The sequence below is a fragment of the Cebus imitator genome, unplaced genomic scaffold, assembly GCF_001604975.1.
Source record: "Cebus imitator isolate Cc_AM_T3 unplaced genomic scaffold, Cebus_imitator-1.0 Scaffold51, whole genome shotgun sequence".
NCBI classification, from domain to species: Eukaryota; Metazoa; Chordata; class Mammalia; order Primates; family Cebidae; genus Cebus; species Cebus imitator.
This window is the reverse complement of record NW_016107366.1, coordinates 8242496-8260785: the sequence shown is the minus strand read 5'-3', so window position 1 is coordinate 8260785 and position 18290 is coordinate 8242496.

Sequence of the window (18290 nt, the reverse complement as noted above, 5' to 3'; positions counted from 1 at the left end):
CATGAGTGGTTTTCTCATGTTTCTTGTCTTGAAGACCACTTTCCTTTTCCTTCTCTGTGAGAAAAATCCCTTTGCCAGTCCTTCACCAGGTGAGCCCTCACAGGAACAAGACTAACTCAATGTCAGAGAAATCCATCACACACAATACACCCAGCAGGAATTTCCCAAAGGCCAAGTCTAGAATAGTCACGCAGGGCCTCAGCCAAACAACATTAGGTCAGCTTGGGCATATAAAAGACAATCCTCTTCTATGTGTTTTCACCAAAATGAAATGAAAATGCTCACTGGCTCTTCCCAACACCTCCCAAATGGTAATATTTGGAACACACACACACACACACACACACACACACACACACAGATACACTTTCAAAGCTAAATAATAATTCTCAAAGCCAGTGTAGACTCTAGACTACTAGAAGAAAGATATTTTTACAAATGCATATAATCTGCGCAGATTCTCCTGCCCACATGGATATCCTTCTTATATGTGTCCTTTTTGCTCATGCCAGTTGGAATTGTGTTTCTCTCACTTAAAATAGAAAGAGTCCCAACCAATGCACCTCATCTCCCTGTAGGGGTTAATGGTTAAGAAGCATTCAGCCTCAAACAACAGAAATGTGTTATGTCACAAAACAGAAAGTGTGGAGTTAGTGTGGGCTTCAAGATAGGTTGATTCAGGTATTCAGTGGTGTCTTCAGGTTATTCCAAGCTCCTTACTCTGCCTAGAAACAAGAACGCATAACATTCATATGGAATCTTCCACATGATGTCAATCTGAGGAAGTAGGGAAACCGTTTCTTACTACATCTATCTCTCAGGGGTGAGGCGAGGAAATCTTCCCTGAAGTCCTCAGCAGGTATCTCCTGTGTTTCACTGGACAAAATCGGATCTCATGGCTTTCCTCAATCAGTGAGTTGAGATAGAGACAGTAGCAAGCGAAATGGAATTTTCCTTAGACCAATCAAGCACTACTCTGAATCAGAGGTGGGGTCAGAGACCCCAAGGGGCAGTCTGTAAGTGTATGACGGGGTTACTTCAATCACATTAGAGTTCTGTTAGGAGAGAACAAAAGGAAAAGGGCACTGGCAGGTAGCCCATGACGTGCACTGCACTACATCCAATGGTTACCCTGGCCAACGCTTTCCTTACACTTGGGCCACATCAAATTCTCAGGCAGGAAGTTTTCTTCCCCTGGTCTCTGCAAGAGAATGGTGACCATAAGACACCCATACATCATGTCCAGAAGCAAACTTCAGGTGTCAACATTTGTCCTAGTCACTTTGAGAAAGGTTCTCTGGACTGCTGTGGGGGGTGGACTAAAGTGAGGTGGGGCTGAATGCAGGAACACCAGTTAGGAAGTCAGTCCAGCTGCCAGCCCAGCGCTGGTGAAACCAAGAGACATCCCAGCCCAGGAACGCCAAGGCATGAGTCAGGACTAAGTTTTCCGTCAGAAGGCTGAAGACAAGAAGGGTGTGTTCTCAGAGGGAGAACTCGGGGATTTTGCCAAAGGAGGATCTTGGGGCCCTGAGCCCTTCTGTGCAGGAAAGGCAGGGAGACAAGACTCTGTGAGTTGGGGGTGGAGGAAGGGGACCCCCAATGCCATCCCCTTCACATGTCCTGAATGGTACGAGACAGGTTGGGTGAACAGAACCCTCACTAGGATTGCCATTGAAGCTCTTCACTCTCCAGCTCACCAGCCATTCCTTGGTGATGGAGACGGGAGTATGGGATTTGATTTCCCCAGCCTCACCTCAGCCTGCATTTCCAAACGCTCTGTGTTCTTCCTTGCCTTCAAGCCTTTGACTCTGCTGTTCCCTCATCAAAAATGCTTTCTCCTACCCAGGCCTCCTAACTCACCCTTCACAGTACAGCCTTTGCGGCCCCAACTAAGTAAATAGTTTCCTCCTTCTGCTCCCACACAGCTGGAGGGCAGCACGCCTCCCTTTGAGTTTCTATTCACATGCTGGTCTGTCCATCTCATAGAATGAGCTGGGGGCTCTCAGAAGCTGGAACCATATCTTGTTCATCATGGTAGCCTCTACAGTGCCCAGGACAGCATAAGTCAACAACACCTGCCAAGAAAGGAGGATTGGAAAGGTAGAAAGAAGGGAGGGTCCTGTCACTTCCTCTACAGCTGAGTTGTCCAGTACGGTAGCTACCAGCCACAGGTGGCTATTTAAATTTAAACTAATTGGGCTGGGTGCAGTGGCTCACATCTGTAATCCCAGCACTTTGGGAGGCCAAGGTGGGTGGCTCACCTGAGGTCAGGAATTCAAGACCAGCCTGGCCAACCAACATGGCAAAACCTTGTCTCTACTAAAAATACAAAAATTAGCTGGGTGTGATGGCTTGTGACTGTAATCCCAGCTACTCAGGAGGCCGAGACAGGAGAATTGCTTGAACCTGGGAGGTGGAGGTTGCAGTGAGCATAGATTGCGCCACTGCACTCCAGCCTGGCAGACAGAGCGAGACTCTGTCTAAAAAAAAGAAAAAAAANAAAAAAAAAAAAAAAATTAAACTAATTAAATAAAAGTTAAAATTTAGTTCCTCAGTCACACTAGCCAGGAAGGCTTCAATAACCCCATGTAGCTACTGGCTACTGATTGGACAACACAAATATAGAACATTTCCATCACTGTAGAAAATTCTCTTCTAGAAACTCAAACTATGACTGCAGAGCTAAGAGGGACAGACCATCTGCTACAAACTCCTTTCTTTTCCAACCTAGCACCAGGCCAGACACATCCTCACTCCTCCTCTCTCTCCTTCCTTTCCACCCATCTTTCTCCACATCCCTTTCCAGGAGCCGATCATAATCCCGGAAGAGATACCTTGAACACCATAATCCCAAATATTGAAGGATCAAAATCCCAAAAACATAATTCTGGGAAAAATAATTTTAAAATTCTTGAAAAGATGTTTATTTACATCTTTAAAAGAGGATTTATTTGAGAAACATAAAAACACACAGGCTACTTTACATAATAAAATAGGCAATAATACATACATACTTTTGCAAGCGTAAATACTCAGGTATACCAACAACAGTTACACAAGTATGACAGTTATGTGCAGATTAACTGTACTCATAAAGAAACAGGTTTAAACTGGAAATGTATAAATGTATCTAACTATAGTTAGAGTTGTAGGCACCCAGATTTATAATGGCAGTCATCTGAAATAGCATGAGGATCAATATAAAACCATGGTGGGTCACCACTAAATATCCAGTCACCCAAAGAGCCGAGATCTCAAGAAATGTTATATTCACAAGTGCAGATGTACAAAAAAGGACATATTTTCCTTTATTGAAGGAGTTTCAATGTTTTTACATATGTGCACAATGCTTACACACAAGCAAACATTGTGATACTGTATTTTCATGGAGTCAAATTTGTAAAAACTGCATAAAACAAATTAGCACTCTGAAAATCTCCATACAATTTATACTTCCAATATTTGAAATGATCAAAAGATGATCTATGAAGGGTAGTGAATTATAAAATGCTGACAATTTTAAATAGTGGGGGGAACCCCCAAAAATTTAAAAACTAAAAAGAAAATTTGACATATTGAAAAGTGTATTATAGGGATAGTATATGGGCAACTGCACAGAGAGAGTCTGTAAGAGCTGGCTGACCTTCTTGATCATTAACTGTATTTTGAAGTATTGCATCATAAATAACTGCTTATTTATTTGTTTATTTGGACATGGCTGTCCTTGGAAAATACATTCACATGCATTTTCTACGTGGCACTGCTCTTTTTGAAATCCTTCCATGATGCAGTATACACTGACATTAGCATTTCCTACTAAACTTTCTAATCTTTTCAGCCCAGCTCCCATGTTGTTTTGGATACTCCAAAATCCATTCCACAAATGTGCATATACAGACCACAAATTTGGTGGAAACAATACTACTGGTGATCAAACAGTGACACCTTTGGCTGTCTTCTTATCCTACCATGCACATAATCATTTCAAACCAGTCAATAACTTCACTGGCTTCTTCAGGCAAATGCGTCTTTAATTCATTAAAAGCTCCTGGAATGTCATCAGCTTGAAGGAATGTCCACGCAGGCCAAGGAAACATTTTTAAATGGAAGTTTTCATAACTGCAATATTGCTTGGCCAAACCACTCATCGGAATTTTCCACCAGATGCAAATAAAGACAACAGCAAGGTAATAGTTCCACCTAATGTGATGCAACTAACATAATGCAACTACTCTGTGTACAACCAAATCTCCACTAATCCCATCTCCAGAATTCAGCTTTCAGGATTATGGTGTTTGGGATTGTGTTTTTTTGGATTATCCAAACCCCACTCTTCCTGTCCCCCAACAGGGTCAAGCGAGTCATTCACAGGAGCTTCAGAGTTCACAAAGCCTTTTCACAGTTGGCATATCTCCAACTCTTCCCTACAGTCCTAGATAGCAAGGAGGGTAGAAATTATGATTTTCGTTTTACAGGTGTGGAAACCAGAACTCAGAGAGGTGAAAACACTTGCCCAAGATTGCCCAGCTGGCAAATGTCAGAGACTGGATCAGACCTCAGTCTCAGGCCCCCTCTTGCTCTCCAGTGCATTGTCACCTCTCACGAAGGGATCATCCAGTCCAGCCTGCTATCTGATACACTAATGCCTTCAACAGCATCCCTGTCCAGTGACTATTCAGCTTCTGCCTGAACACTCCCCAAGACGGGAGCCTCACTACCATTCCCTGAAGCAGTGAGATGCATCTGTAGATAGCTCTGCCAGAAAACACTTGCTCGGTTGGGGCCAAAGCAGCCTTCTTATAACACTGCTGTCCGAGACTTCAGGAATCATGTGATGCAGCCATTCAAATGCCCTCTGCAACACCAATGCCGGCCCACTTCCAGCATCTGTTCACTCGCCTCCAGTTTGGGGGATTCAACACCACTCACACCAACCCTTTCCTTCTTTGGGTATTTATAAATCAGCACCCCTCCCCGCCCCCGTGTCTCCTCCCCACTGGCTTTGTCCTCTGTGGCCCCCACAGACCACATCTGTTCCCTTTGCCCCAGGGTAGCCCCTCAGAGACAATGGCCATACCCCGCTAAGTTTGATTTTTCTCCTGGCTGCAGCCTTAACAGGTCATCTGGGACAGGATTCTCTATGCTGTTAGCACTGACTTCCTCTAGCTTTCCTTTCCCCGTGCACATGGACCCCCACATTTCCACAGGAGGCCAAAGTCATGTCTATAATAACAACTACTGCCATACGCTGTGTGTTCACTGCGTGCTAGGCACTTTAATGAGTGCTCTGCTTATATTTCATCTTCAATAACTTCAATAATAATGCATTATCATTCCCATTAGACTGCCTATGTATACATGGCTATCACTCTGGGATGAGGGGACAACTGCTGGATTCTGAAGGATGGGCATGACCAGGAACAACTCAGGTTTGAACCTGTGTCTGTCCAAGACTCCAGGACCCAAGGAAGATGAAGGAGTTCAGAGGTATACAGAATCTGGTTATGGGCACAGACCACAGGGGCAAAAGACTCGGGTTTAAATTGCAGCTGCTTACCAACTGTGTGACCTTGGGCCAGTCACTTCACCTCTCTCAGCCTCCATTTCTTCATGTTTAAAATGCAGCCAGTAGCAGGGAGCTAGTAGTATGGAGCCCACATGTTGTAGCAAGGAGACGATGAATGCTGGCTTAGTGCTCAGCCATGGACGCTAACACCAACATTGTCATCAGTATTATTACAGAGAGATCATACCCCAGGCTGAGGCTGATGCATGGCATAGTCTTGTCCCCCTGCCCACCACCATCCCTCTGACACTGAGCCCGATCAGACCCAATGGCTTCCTGCACCTCCACGCACCTTCCAGCAAATGCCTGAAACCTGAGGTGGGAGCAGGTGTGCTAATGGAGGGGCATGAGAAGCCTGAGGGGGCGTGGCCTGTAATGAGCTGGGCATCACTCAAACTTCTTTACAGAGCAGAGACAGGGCAATGGACAAGAAATAAAGGGCGAAGGAGAGTGAGGAGATAGAAAGAAAAAGACTGAAAATTATGCCATCTCACTGCTAATGAAAGCATGGCTCCAGGCAAGTTATTTTCCCTTCTGAGCCTCCATGTGCAACTCTGTCAAACGTGCTAGTTAACACCTCCCATGCTGACTGGGGTGAGGATGCAGCTTCTGGCCAGAGTGGAGCCCACAGGAGCCCTCAGGGAAGCTCTGCTCCTGGGGCATGGAGAGCTCTGGCCCCCACGGCAATCCACAAGAAGAACAATGTAATCATAATGACACTATGCCTACTGTTTTCCAAATACTGATAGGGGCTAATCCTCACTGCAACCTTTGAGGGAGGTGTCATTATCCTCACTTACAGGTGAACAAACTGACAGTTAAGCAGGAAGCAGATGACATGCACAAGGTCACCTAGTAAGCCAAGATGCCAGGACTGGCACCTAGGTCTGGCTGATGCCAAATTTTGTTCCCCAAAAACCAAACTGTGGATCCCCTGTAAGCCAGACGCTGGGTGTGGGAGCCTTTCCACACATCTTCCCTCCTAGCCCAAGGATCACCCTAGACCACCACCACTGGGGATGATGGAGGGGCTCTAGATTTCTGGTCCAGAGCCCGAGTTCTTGTCCCCTCTCTGCTGCAAGATGCTGTATGGTCCCAGGCTACCCCTTCCTGCTCCTCAGCCTGTTTCTTTATCTGTATAATGGAGGTGCTGGAAGTCCGGACTTTCAGGATTTTCTGACTAACACTGAGATTGCACAGACAGTAGCAGGAAATTGGAGGAGGAAAGTCGTCTTAATGGGAACAGAGTACTGTGTTCCTCCATCCCTTCATAACCACTAATTAGTTAACCCCCATACCAGCAATGTGAGTTATCAGGTATTATTAGCCCAAATTTACAAGCAGGAGGGTGAAGGAGAGAACTGAAAGAGGGATTGGTCCTAGGCTCTAGGCAGAGTTGGGATCAGTGAAAACCCAACAGACACTACCAATTGCTTCAAGACTGGGGGAGGAGCAGCAGAGAAGCAAAGGAGGCCTCAAAGGGGAGGAACCATGCAGAAAGGGGCTTCTGATCCTCATGAAGTTGAGGTCCCTTTGAGGGCACCTGGGCCTGCCCTCTGTATGCACAGATGGGTGAACCTAGGCCCAGAGATGGGGAGAGACAGCCCCAAGGTCACACAGCCAAAATTGCAGACAAGTAGTGCAGAGCTCCATAGGTTCTCTCTGATGGGGGTTGGGGCGATGCTGTCTAAGAGCTGAGCCTCTTCCACGGCCCTCCCTGAATTCCTAGAGAAGCAGCCAGCTGTAAGCCCTCAGGGATGATGTGTGTACTAATGGCCTGTGACAAAGGCAGAGGATAAGCTCCCTGCTCTGCAGACTAAACAAGGCGCAAGAAGCCAAGTCAAACAAAAGCTGAGGTTTTGTGTCGGCCCAGCTGGTGGGCTAGAAGCGGCCCAGCCCCCTGGGAGGCCAGGCCCTGAGCCATCACCTGGAATCTCCTCTGGTGGCCTTTCTCCCTTTTGCCACTGAGGGTTGTACAGAAGCATGTCCACAACACATGTCCTCCCTCTGTGACCATCCCTGCTTTGTAGCACACAATACATTTCATCGCAAGGCCTCAAGATAATGAAACTGAAGCTCAGAGAGGTAAAGGAAGACGCCGGTCCCAAGTCACACAGCAACTTAGGCAGGAGACTGGGCACAAGACCTCCTGATTTCCACAGCACCACGACCTCAAAATTTTTTTTAATTAGTGCTGAGTGATATATTATGAACACTGGAACAGAAGGAAACGCAGTATTCCAATTTCCATCCAGTGTTTTCCTACCTGGCATCTCACCAGAGTCCCCAAGCACCAGCCCTGGCAGCGGGCCTGGCTGGGTTCAAGTCCTGCTGCTGCCTTTTGCCGGACCCATGGCTTTGGCAAATTACAGCAGCTGGAAATTATTAAGTGTTGGAATGATTAAGTTGTTGGAATTATTAAGTGAACCAATGGGCACAGACATTTTGTTTCATACTTAGCATATAGTAAGCACCCAGGTATTGCTATTGCTATTAGCAGCTCCAGCCCTTATCTGCCCAATGGGCAAGACCCTCAACTGCTAAGCCTTCTTTCTCAAATGAGCTGTCACCAAGATTTCTCCTAACTCCAGAGCCCTGTAGTCTCCACCACCCAGCCCAAATGAAACTATGGACCCCAGAATCAGGGAAATATGATGGGAACCTGTGTCACTTCCCTGTTTCTCTTTCTAACCAGGCTTTTGCCCTTCCCCCAGGCTCCACCCACCTGTTGCAGAATGTTCTGGGTGTGAGTCTGCACAGCAGCCAGTCTGTCCATTCCCAGAGCTGCTCAGTTAAGTCACTCCTAGTGTTGTTCCGGGAGAATGTGGAGATTGTCATGTCTCCTTGTCTCTGGCAGTGCTGCTCGTCAGGCTGTAGGGAGACAAATCCCCCAGCCTTGATTCGGGTACAAACAGTGGAAACACAGGCATCCTCCTACCTGCAGAGGACTTAGGAGTCGGTCTCCATCAACCCCTTGAATCATGTGTCAGAGGGGTCCTCACCACAGTCCTAATCCTGCAGGGATTGTTTTGATGTTTTCTGAACAACTCCTGCTCTATATTGCAGAGCTCACTTTCAAAAAATTGAGAATGATTTGGCTTCAGGCCTAGGGCCATTTCTCACATCTTACCTCCTGGTTCCCAACAGGAGCAAGAAGAGATCTGCCTGGTGGGGATTAAGGTGACACTGTTCTCTACCAGCTAGGGAGGTGCAACAGGACGTGTGAGGAGATTACCTACCTGCCCCTGCTTACCTGTCTGTGTGTCAAGTTTAAGCCCCTGGAGGGTTATGTGTAATACTGTTTAGGAATCTTAAAAGATAGAGACCCTATTGCTGGGATTACAGGGTGTGGAGATGTTCTTGCCTTTCACACTGAGGCTTGGGATGGCTGCCAACCCCACTGCATCGTGCCAGTTGCTGAGCCTTACTTTGCACAGAAGTGATTTATTCCATTGTATTTAAAGTGACTAACATCCCAGGAACCCCTTATCTTTAGAGCACATTCTGCCATTGACTGGTATAGACTCCACGGAAAGTTTCCAAACTCACGTGTAGCTAGGAAACTATTGGGTCTGCGTTAAAAGACTCCACTCCTCTGGGTGCTTGCGGTGAGACTTTAGACAGGTCATTTTTTCCTGCCTGGATTTCCATTTCCTAACCTGTTACCAAAACATAATAACTTCCAGCAATGTCTGGTTTTCATGGCTAGGTGAACACGCTTTCTCATATGTATATGTGGCACAAATTCAAGGGCTTATTATGGTTTTCTGAAAAAGAATAGAAAAAAGCATGCTTAGAGTTATGGTTTCCAAGCATCAGTCCACAGTAGCAAAGTCAGTATAAGATAATCAGATGACTGTTATTGGAAAGAACTGATTGGGCTTTAGTTAAGTGTGTGTCCTTCCTAATTATTTTAGTTTGGGCTATTAAAATGTCCTTTTAGAGGAAATGATGGTAGATCTTAGCTTTTGATAGTTTATAAGTTTCTTTGCTTGACCTGACTTGGAAAACAAAAAAAAAAATGGACATTCCCTGCAGATTTCCCCTATTTTTACTTGAAATATTGGTCAATCCAAGAGTCTGAGACCTGTTGGCTTAGAAGGCCAAAATTGTGCCTATTAAACTGGTTTTATTGGCCATGAAATAGTTAAGTAGTAACATCCCAGAACTGCCATAATCATGGGGTGCTAGTTACTCCCTCTACTCAGATCCTAATCAGAAAGTACCTCCTAAAAAGGAATTTTTGGGTGCTGTACAAGTTCCAAGAGACTATATAGTATGGTGGCTAAGAGCATGGACTCTGGAGTCTTGCCATCAGCATTCAAATTCTGATTCTGCAATTTATAAGCTGTTAATCTCTCTGGACCTTAGATTCCTTATCTGGAATGTGGGGATAATAAAAGCAGCCACCCCACAGAGTTGTTTTGAGGATTAAATACATTAAGCCATGTGAAATACTTAGAACAGGGTTGGCACATAGCAAGTGTTCAAAATACAGTACCTATTATTGTTATAGGCATCTACATTTTAATAAAGCAATAAGTATATCTCCAAGTCAGTGAATTCTATCCAGGTATGTGAAAGTTGTAACTGCAATATCAAAAGTACTCCCCGTAATCTTTGAGAACAACTCACAGAGAAAAGGAGAAGTAGCAAAAAGTTGAGTGGTATCGTGCAATACTATGTAGCCATAAAAAAGGATGAGTTCATGTCCTTTGCAGGGACATGGATGAAGCTGGAAACCATCATTCTCAGCAAATTGACACAAGAACAGAAAACCAAACACTACACGTTCTCACTCATAAGTGGGTGTTGAACAATGAGGAAACATGGACACAGGGAGGGGAACATCACATAGTGGGGCCTGTCAGGGGGTGGGAGTCTAGGGGAGGGATAGCATTAGGAGAAATACCTAATGTAGACGATGGGGTGGTGGATGCAGCAAACACCATGGCACATGTATACCTATGTAACAAACCTGCACGTTCTGCACATGTACCCCAGAGCTTAAAATATAGTAAATAAATTTTTTTTTAAGTTGAGTGGTGTTAAATGTTTTGATTTCCAAAACAATAAAAGAAAATGGATCTGAAAGACTGCACTAATCCTCTTATCAATAAGGCAGTCTGTCAGAAAATAGAACAAAATGGCAAAGAGATAAAAACAGTGGAGAAAATGTAAGAAAACTAGAGGATGAATTCAGGAAATTTAACTAATAGTAATTCCAGGCAGGGGGGGAAAAAAGAAGAAGGTAAAAAATTATTTTTAAAAAAAAAAGATGGTCAGGTGTGGTGGCTCACACCTATAATCCCAGCACTTTGGGAAGCCGAGGTGGGCAGATCATGAGGTCAAGGGATTGAGACCAGCCTGGCCAACATGGTGAAACCCCATCTCTACTAAAAGCACAAAAATTAGCTGGGTGTGATGGCACGCGCCTATAGTTCCAGCTACTCAGGAGGCTGGGACAGGACAATTGCTTGAACCTGGGAGGTTGAGGTTGCAGTGTGCCAAGAACGAGCCACTCTACTCCAGCCTAGCAACAGAGCAAGACTCTGTCTCAAAAAAAAAAAAAAAAAAAAAAAAAAATTGATTTCTCTAGAACCCAAGGGTGTAAGTCTCCAGAATGAAAGAACCCTTGAGAATCAGGTCCATAGATTAAAACACAAACAAGCAAACAAAAAATTCACACCAAACAGTCACTACAAAGTTCAAGAATACTGGTGATAAAGAAAAGATTCTATGAGATTTCAAACAGCAAACCCAGGTCACATATAAATGGTCAGCAATTATAATGACTAAAGACTTCTCAAAAAGTAACACTGGAAGTGAGAAGATGATGAAACATTGCCTCCAAAATTCTTAAGGAAAATTATTTTTGGCCTAGAATTCAATTCTCAGCTAAATGAAAGAATAGAATAAAGATATTTTCATACAAGCAAAATTTCAAAATATTTTCTATCAGAGCTATGCTGAGCCATATTGGAGACTGGAGCAAAAGGAAAAGTCAGTAATACTTTGTCTTTATTTAAAATTCTGATATCTTGTTCATAATGATTATTTTGCACTAATTTTGATATTTTAAAATATCATTTATTGTGATCACTGAGATTTTGGGCCCTCTCTTGCATTTTGCACTTGATGCAAGTGTCTCACTTGCCTTTCTCTAGTCCCATCCTTAATTCCCAGGACCTTTCTTAGGAAGTTACTGAAGTATGTGCTTCCCTCAAAAAAGGAGAAAATCAAGAAGGAGGAAGACATGGACATAAGGGCAAGGCATGAAATGCAGCAGAAAGATTAAGGGAATTCCTGGAAAATGCTGGTGAAGGGTGATCCCAGGGCAATGGCCATGCCCAAGTCAGAGAGGCCAAGAGACCTAGATTGCAGCAAGACAGAAGGCAAGAAATGGAAACTGGTAAGTTCATGTGAAAACACAGAGAGGAGGGCATTTAGGATTGAATTAGTGATCAAAAAATTTTTTTAATTCAGCAAATGAAAACACAGATGACTGTTATCTCCAGATAAATCCAAAGTCCAAAAATGGAAAGAAATAAAGAAATAGTATTTTACTAGTCCAGCTGTGAAAAGCATTTACATAATTCTATAAACACTGACTACTGATCTAATTAACATTATGATATGACTGTGTTAGGAGGGTGGAATAATGGGAGGGATGGGTACACATGGTGGAAATAGGTGTAAAAGAAAGCTAAATCTTTATTTTCCATAATGCTAAGTCCAAAATCTGAAATATTAAATAGTAGCTGATACCAAAAGCACAGGCAACAAAAGCAAAAATAAACAAGAAAGGCTATATCAAATTAAATAGTTTCTGCACAGCAAAGGTAACCATCAACAAAACAAAAAGACAACCAGCCTATGGAATAGGAGAAAATATTTGCAAATCTAATATGTCTGATAAGGGGTTAATATTTAAAATATATAAGAAACTCAGACAAATCAATAGAAAAAAATAACCCAAATAATCAAATTTTAAAAGGATCGAAAGACCTGAATAGACGTTTTTTCCTAAGAATACAAATGGTCAACAAGTATGTAAAAGGAATCTTGGCTGGGCACATTGGGTCACACCTGTAATCCAGGCACTTTGGGAGGCCAAGGCGGGTGGATCACCTGATGTCAGGAGTTTGAGACCAGGCTGGCCAACATGGTGAAACCCCATCTCCACTACAAATACAAAAAAAAAAATTAGTCAGGTGTGGTGGTGCATACCTGTAATCCCAGCTACTTGGGAGGCTGAGGCATGAGAATTGCTTGAACCTGGGAGGCAGAGGTTACAGTAAGCCGAGCTCGTGTCACTGCACTCCAGCCTGGGCAACAGAGTGAGACTCTGTCTCAAAGAATCAATCAATCAATAAAAATAAAATGAAAAGAATCTCAATATCACTAAACAACAGGGAAATACAAATCAAAACCACAATTAGATATTCCCTCATGCTGTTAGGATGGTTATTACACAGAAGTCAAAAGATAACAAGTGTTGTCAAGGATGTGGAGAAAAGAGAGCCTTGTACATTGTTGATGGGAATGTAAATTGGTACAGCCATTAGGGAAAACAGAATGGAGGTACCTCAGAAAATTAAAAATATGACTACCAGATGACCCAGCAATCTCATGTCTAGGTATGTATTCAAAGGAAACAAAATCAGTATGTGAAAGAGATATTTGCACACACATTTTCAATGTGGCATTATTCACAATGGCTGAGATATGGAAACAACCTAAATGTCCTCAACAGATGAATTGATAAATAAAATGTAATACACACACACACACAATGGAATATTATGCAGCCTTTAAAAAAGAAGGACATTTTGCTACAACTTGGATGGACTTGGAAACATTATACTAAATGAAATATACTAGATACAAAAAGACAAATACTGCATGCTTTTACTTATAAGTAGAATATATATTTTTAAAGCCAGACTCCTAGTAACAGAGAATAGAATGTGCTTACCATGGGCTTGGAGGTGGCAGAAAAGGGAGTATTTGTCAAAGGCTGCAAACTTTCAGTTATGAGATGAATAAGTTCTGGACTCCCAATGTATAGCATGGTTATCATAGTTAATAATACTGTATTAAGTACTTGAAAATTACTAAGGGAGTAGATAACAAGTGTTCTCATCACACACATGCATACACACAAATATAACTATGTGAGGTGATGAATACATTAATTAGCTTGTGGTAATCATTTCATAATATGTATATACATCGAAACATCATGTTGTACACCTTAAATACATATAATTTTTATTTGCCAATTATACCATAATTGTTAAAAATCAAGTAATAGCAAGTTAATTGTGTTATATAGAGATGTGGAAGAAAAACATTTTTAAAAATAGTCAAAAGAGTTGGAAAAAATTTGATTTTGGGTGGTGAAAATGGGAGAAGGTAAAGGAAAAGGGCTGCTTTTTCAATATCAAATCTTATAGAGTTATTTGACCTTTATGTATAATTTTGAAAAATATAAAAACTTTTTAAAAATGATGCGTTCATAGTTGTTTTCAGTTTAGTTGAAACATATGGGAAGAATTAGAGAAAAGTACATAGAAATCTCATCAAAGCAATTATTAACTCCAGGAAAAACAAAAAGAAGTACAAAAAAAGAGACATAGTGATATGGTTTGGCTGTGTCCCCACCCAAATCTCATCGTCAATTATAGTTTCCATAATCCCCATGTGTCATAGGAGGTACCCAATGGGAGGTAATTGAATCATGGGGGCATTACCCCCATGCTGTTCTCATAATAGTGGATGAGTTCTTACAAGATCTGATGGCTTTATAAAGGGCTTTTCCCCATTTGCTCAGGACTCATTCTCTCTCTTGACACCCTGTGAATAGGTACCTTTCACCATTATTATAAGTTTCCTGAGGCCTCCCAGCCATGTGGAACTGTGAGTCAATTAAACCTCTTTTCTTTATAAATTATCCAATCTGGGTATTTCTTCATAGCAGCATCAGAAAGGATTACTGCAGTACATTGGTACCAGGAGTTGGGTGCTTCTGTAAAGATACCTGAAAATGTGGAAGCAATTTAGAACTGGCTAACAGGCAGAGGTTGGAACACTTTAGAGGGCTCAGAAGACAGGATGATAGAGTAAAGTTAGGAACTTCCTAGAGACTTGTTGAATGACTTAAAAATGCTGAATGAAGTCCAGGCTGAGGCGGTCTCAGATAAAGATGAGGAACTTCTTGGGGATTGTAACAAAGGTCACTCTTGTTATACTTTAGCAAAGAGACTGGCAGCATTTTGCCCCTGCCCTAGAGATCTGTGGGACTTTGAACTTGAGAGACATGACCTGAAATTGGAACTTATGTTTAAAAGGGAAGCAGAGGCCAGGTGTGGTGGCTCATGCCTGTAATTCCCAACACTTTGGGAGGCTGAGGCAGGCAGATCACCTGAGGTCAGGAGTTTGAGACCACCCTGGTCAACATGGCAAAACCCCATCTCTGCTAAAAATACATAAGTTAGCTGGGCACAGTGGCAGGCACCTATAATCCCAGCTACTTGAGAGGCTAAGGCAGGGAGAATTGCTTGAACATGGGAGGTGGAGGTTACAGTGAGCTGAGATCGTGCCACTGCACTCCAGCCTGGGCAACAGAGTGAGACTCCATCTCAAAAAATAAAAAAAGAAAGGAAGCAGAGCATAAAAGTTTGGAAAATTTGCAGCCTGACAATGGAATAGAAAAGAAAAACCCATTTTCTGGGGAGAAATTCAAGCCCACCACAGAAATTTGCATAAGTAATGAGGAGTCAAATGTTAATCACCAAGACAATGTGGAAAATTTCTCCAGGGCATGTCAGAGATCTTGATGGTAGTCCCTTCCATCACAGGCCCAGAGGCCTAGGAGGGAAAAATGGTTTCCTGGGCTAGACAAAGGGCTCTCCTGCTGTGTGCAGAATGTCTTGCACCCCAGCCACTCCACAATGGCTAAAAGTGGCCAAGGTACAGTTCAGGCTATTTCTTCATAGGGTGCAACACCAGCCCAAGAAAACAGCCTGGAGAGGGACTGTACCCTGCAAGCCACAGTAATACAGCTGTCCAAGACCATGGGAGCCCACCTCTTGTATCAGCATGACCTGGAAGTGAGACAGGGCATTAAAGGAGATCATGTTGAAACTTTAAGATTTAATGACTGCCTTGTGGGATTTCAGACTCGAATGGGGCCTGTAGCCCTTTTTTTTGGCCAATTTCTCCCACTTGGAATGTGTATATCTACCCAATACCTGTACCTCCATTGTATCTTAGAAGGAACTAACTTATGTTTGATTTTGCCAGCTTATAGGTGGAAGGGATTTGCCTTGTCTCAGATGAGAATTTTAACTTGGACTTTTGAGTTAACGCTGGAATGAGCTAAGGCTTTGGGGGACTGCTGGAAAGGTATGGTTGCGTTTTGAAATGTGAAGACATGAGATTTGGGAGGGGCTGTGGCAGAATGGCATGGTTTGGCTGTGTCCCCACCCAAATCTCATCTTCAATTGTTGTTCCCATAATTCCCACGTGTTGTGTGAGGGACCAGGTGAAAGGTAATAGAATCATGGGAGCAGTTACCCCCACACTGTTCGCAAAATAGTGAGTTCATTCTCACAAGATCAGTGGTTTTATAAGAGGTTTTGGCCCCTTTGCTCAGGACTCATTCTCTCTCCTGCTGCCCTGTGAACAGGTGCCTTCTGCCATGAGTGTAAGTTTCCTGGGGCCTCCCCAGCCATGTAGAACTGTGAGTCATTTAAACCTTTTTTCTTTATAAATTACCCAGTCTCAGGTATTTCTTCATAGCAGTGTGAAATAGACTAATACACACAGTTTTTTACTTGGCCTACCACTGAATATTTACACAGATATGTTAGTGTCAACACTGAATACCAATAAAAACCAAAAATTGTGATAGTATAGTGTGAGGATGAAGGGAGGGAAAGTTGGAGAAGGTTAGGTAAAAGGGCTAAACCCTCTTTTATAAAGATAGGAAATCAATAGATAATGTTTAAAATTGATAAATCAAGAAATAAAAGTATAAGCATATCATTTAGAAATACAGATATAAGTATCATAAAAAACACTTGAAAGTGTGGAAAATGATTGTTTCAATCCTAGGGAGTGAAAAAGTAAGGAAGAGAGCTATTTTTCATTATAAATAGGACTTTTGGTATTATTTGAATTTTCAAACTGTACATGTGTTTCTTGGATTAAAACAAAAATTAATGTTAAAAAATAAAACTAGAAGCAGGTAACAGCTACAAGAAAGCTAATTGAGGTTCCAGATAAGGGAGAACTTTTTAATATCTAGAGGTATCCAGCTGTGGAGCTGGCTGCCCCTACCAATAGAGTTCCCTCGCCATCTAGCAGAAGTATTTAAACAGAAACTATATGCCCACCCTGCCAGAAATAAGGTAGAAGGTTCCAACTTCATTAGGGAAGGTAAACTACATGAGCTTTCCTATCCTTTTAACTCTAAGACCCTTTTCAATTTTATGCATCTGTGGAAGCTGGGGTGTTATTGTCATTTATCTCCTAAATAATTTATCTGTGCATTTTACAAGCATTTGCTTCATACCTATTTTGTGTCTGGTACTGCACCAGGTCTTGTGTTGGGGATAGGACAGCTGAGATAGATAGGTATGGTGTCTGCTTACAAGAAACATTGAAGGGCAGTGCTGTAAAGGCCCTCCGAGTTTGTCCGGTTTGGCCCTACAGAGAAGGAAACTGAGGTTACAAGAGGGGCAGACACTTGCACAATATCACACAGCATTAGTGGCAAGGCCAAGATCACATCCGGACCTCTGGATTCCTCTGCCAGTACTCTTTTCCTCGCCATGCTGAGCACTTCCTTAAAAATGGTTCTAATGAAAACGAAGCTGCTTCTTCATGTGATTTTACTGATCTCATGTAGGCAGTATTGTGCCAGGAATCTTATATTTGAATTGTAACAAGGTTTGGTTTCCTGGAATATCTGCTTCAGAGGGCATGTGGTGAACCCTCTGAGACACCAGTCAAAGTTTGCTGAACCCAAACCTCCAAGTCATTCACCAGAAAGATTTAAACCAACAGAAACGAGACAAATCAGCATTGCTTTGTCTCACCGTCTTGTGAGATGCGTGAGAATTCTTAAGTAGAGGGTTACTGCCTGTGTCATGGGTAAAATCCCAAACCATTTTGTGGGGTTTGTTACTGTTCCAACAGCTATAAAAGAGCCAACATCTGCATGTACCAACATCTCTTTGTAGCATTACTTCCTGGATCCTTTTTTTCCCACTTGATTTGGGAGTCATGTCTCTGCTACCTTGAAAAATAATCCCACCATCTTGCCAAACATCAGTTTCCACATATGTCTGTTTGCTCATTTAAACAAGAAACATTGAGGGCATTAAACTAAATCAGTGGTTCTCAGACAGGGGCAACTTTGCCCTCACCCTTAAAGGACATTTAGCTCTTTGGAGACATTTTCAGTTGTCATAGTTGGGGTGGGGTGCTGCTGGCATCTAGTGGGGTAGAGGCCAGGGTTGCTGCTAAACATCCTAAAATGCACAGAGCAGCTCCTTCCAACCCAGAATTACCTGGTCCAAAATGTCATTAGTGCTGCTGTTAAGAAACACCAGACTAGGCCGGGCGCGGTGGCTCATGCCTGTAATCCCAGCACTTTGGGAGGCCGAGGCGGGTGGATCACGAGGTCAAGAGATCGAGACCATCATGGTCAACA